General features: G+C 31.0%; 1 long non-coding RNA gene across 1 annotated transcript; it reads left to right on the top strand.

Annotated features, from left to right (window-relative positions):
• The first annotated feature begins 703 nt into the window (after nt 1–703).
• Nucleotides 704–3,754, top strand: LOC143055385 (uncharacterized). The gene is made up of 5 exons (XR_012972013.1): nt 704–718; nt 1,481–1,858; nt 2,595–2,754; nt 3,190–3,272; nt 3,608–3,754. It is a non-coding gene; the product is annotated as an uncharacterized LOC143055385 (long non-coding RNA).

Here is a 3,754-nt window from a genome sequence, read left to right on the forward strand (position 1 = left end):
AGAAGAAAATAAAAATTTGCCATAGAACAATATTGATTATACCAGTGTTTAGAGTGTTAATAAAATTGAGAATGGAATAGATTGAACAGTAAAACACTATTAATGAAAAAGTCATGTATTTCAATCTCAAGAAAAGAAACAGAACATTTTACGTCTTGTAAATTGGTTACTAAGAGTTTTTGAATGTCGCTGAATAATTGAGAGGCAAACATTAGAAAATAAACGAATGTGTCCGCTCATAGGGGTGTCAAAGTAATCATATAATCACAAATTTTTATGTCAATATTTTCAGATAATCATTAATATCTTTTTAAAACAAAATAATTAAATGATTACTTTTAAAACGGCCAATCACAAAATCACAACACACGAAGAGGCCCACTAATGAAGAATGATGTTTGCTTCTTTAAAATAAAACATTGTTTTTCAAGAAGGAAATGATCGTAGCATTTTCAAAGAATTGAGCTGACATTCCAATAAGTTCAAATTTAAATGTTGCAATTCAATACATGTAAATCCATACAAAACATTGTTTAAAAGTAGGGCTTGTATTATTTGAAATACTAGTATTCAGTCAGTTGGGAGAGACTAACAAGATAATATATTTGTTTGCAATTTAACCAAATTTAATTTAATATATCATTGATACCCGAATACGCTACTTTTATGTGAACAACCTATGTCGAGACGAATCCAAATTTTAAAGAAACTTTAAAAAGTAAGAATAAGAATATTGATTTGAAACTTATGGCTCTGGTACGTATGGTGATGTGTGCCATTTTATGACGTCATAACTAAATAAGTAAAAATATTTTGTTTTTGAATTTTATAATTAAAAAGACCCTTATGTTTCAACTTCCGCAGACAATAAGTTTTACTTTATAATACAGGATAATAAAGTCTAAGTGGATGAAATGTTAATATAGAATTAATCAGTAAACAAGCCATTTTTCTTTTTCTTTTTTTTTTCTTTTTGTTGTTAAATATTTTATCATTAAGCTACATGAAAACCCTACTTTTACTGGTCACATCCTTAAATTACTTCTTATCGAACCGCGGGTAAATTATCACGTTGTGATTGGTTTAACGCCATCACGTGGTTACCCCCAATGAGACCGTAGAGGGTTAGTAAATTTCATAGGGGGTTCATGACGCGTTAATAGTGAAGTCATCTATGAATGATTGTTGTGTTTCATTGTTTTTTTTCAACAAAACGCAGCAGAAAAAGTCCAGCGTGCGATAAATTCGTTATACGGTTAACTACTGACCCCCTACGGATCCATAGAGGGTGAATTAAATCCATAGGGTATACGGCCTCCGACCTCACCCCCTATTGATTTTACTAACCCTCTATGAATTCGTAGGGGTCAGTAGCGAACCATATAACTTATAATAGAATACTAGAACATACATGTATATTGTTGAACACAGGCACGTTTGAAAGTCTCAGTTGTAAAAGTTTTAAAATTATGTATTTCAGATGAAAGTCGCATGGATTCTTTTGCTATCTTTAGTCCTTGTCTTCCTCTTAGAGGATTGCGAAGCATGGAGGGTTAGAATAAGAGGAATGCGATTTTTCCGAAAGGTATTACCCAGAATTCGAGGAAGGCGCCTTATACGCAAAATTGGTCATATAATTAAAGGCACAATCAAAACCATTACGAGAGTAGCTGTACTTAACAACCCATGGCTTTTCTTTGCTAAGCAAGTATACGATCGCTACAAAGCAAAGAAAATGCAAGCAAAATTATCTGGACAACAAACATGTGTAGCTGATGATGTATGCGGGGGTTCATGTATCAATAACGAATGTATGTGGTACTGTGACAACGTATGTAATATAATGGCCGATGATAAGGTGAGATGTATTTATGAGAAAAGCATATGCGATTTTATTAATCAAAGATCTTTGTAAAATTTTACTGAACACTGATTGGTAAAACGAGTTTTTTTGCATTAATTCATTGGTTTATACTTCGAAAACCCATGTTTCCAAAATTAATTGTGTCACTTGAGTAAACTTCTCTGCGGCTGCTGCACCAGTTAAACTTGCAGTCACGATATAGCCATGAGGTCTGACAGTGGTGTTAAACTCCAACCACCACCTATTATATGTAAAACATTGTCTATTTAATTGTTATATATTCGTGCTCGATACACATGAATAGAGAATTTGAATATTAAAAAACATGATATTGTAAACAAAAAATAAAAATGATAGGTTTGATAAATCAGAGGGAGAACAAGAAAAATACCAAGGTGATTTTCAAGATTTTTAAATTCTCAAGTCAAATACACACGGACCCTGCCATGGCAAAAATGAACCAGCCAAACTAACAAAGAAAAGCAAAAAAAAAAAAAACAATACGAATTAAAATTAGGACCACAAAAACCTAGCCGGGATATGGTCGCAGGTGTTTCTGCTCTACATGTGACAGCCTTTATAAAATTAAACACATTGATAAACAAAAAAAAAATCAATTTCCAGACATTTATTAGTATAAAATATATGATTAAAAATGATTACGTTAACGTTATAATGAAGTGATAATTGATTTTGTTTCACACTGACATACTTCTTTTATGACTTACAGTTTAATTGGCGAGGAGATTTAGTGGAGTTACCATGCAAATATTCAGCATACGACTATAGTGGTGCTGGATACTTTTATCCGTCAGATCTTGCATTCCATATTAAAGAGCGAGGCCGAGAACGTGACAACATGATGGTTTTCAGACGTTTAGATCAAAATGGTGAGTAAATAACATTCGAACACGAGGAGCCAAAGCATAGTTACGTTACTGTCATATTTGCTTGAATATTTATTGATTTCAACTGGTCAAAATTACCCTCGAAAAACCAACATATTGAATTGTTTTATTTACTATCCAATTCGGTTTTAGGCAATGTGAAAATTGTGTTATTTACTTTGAACAGTGAAACTGTAATGAAATCTCCAGCTGTCCATATAAGCGCTATTGTTCTTTATATTTAATAACTATTTATTGAGCAAAGCAATCATTTTATTTGAGTAACCTAGTCTGATTGCATGATACTTTAGTCTTTTTTTTATTGCATTCATCGCATTATTCTACTTTAAGTGTTATATTTTCGATATTATACATGTTATAAGTTTTAGCTAAAACAAAGGCCCTGTTTTATTATTTATCCGTTAATTTTCATTTAAGGCGATGGTAGAGTCTCCGCAAGTGAGTTTAGTAATACAAAGAAATATCTGCTGATTGACCAAGAAACCTGTTAGTGCTCTAAGGTGATTTATATCATTTTATACTATTTTATTATTTTTTGACATGCATTTAGTTCTGATAGATTATTTTAATCAAGAAGTAAATCATTAAGTTCATTGCAAAATATCTTCAAGAGTTGCATTCTTAAATGAATAGCCCTTCTAAATTGTCTAAACCTTTCAAATTCGCTTTAGTTATTATTTAAACTAAGGGCTCTTGACTTCTTATTTATGAGGTGAAAAAAATGAATTTTAATTGAATTTATTAGAAATGGTTGTTTCAACTTATTTTAAAACATGTAAAAATTTCTATGTGAATATTTTGCACCATATTTTATGAGATTTTATTCTTTTTACAGATATTTGAAAAAGAAACGTTAACAACGCCAGAAATAACAACAACAACTTTGACAATTCCTAAAAGTGTTATTTTTAGTTTCACGTTAATTATATATTATAATTAGCTTGACAATACTTTTATTGAAAATAAATGATGCATGACTTTA

This window comes from Mytilus galloprovincialis, chromosome 12 (assembly GCF_965363235.1).
Source record: "Mytilus galloprovincialis chromosome 12, xbMytGall1.hap1.1, whole genome shotgun sequence".
NCBI lineage: Eukaryota > Metazoa > Mollusca > Bivalvia > Mytilida > Mytilidae > Mytilus > Mytilus galloprovincialis.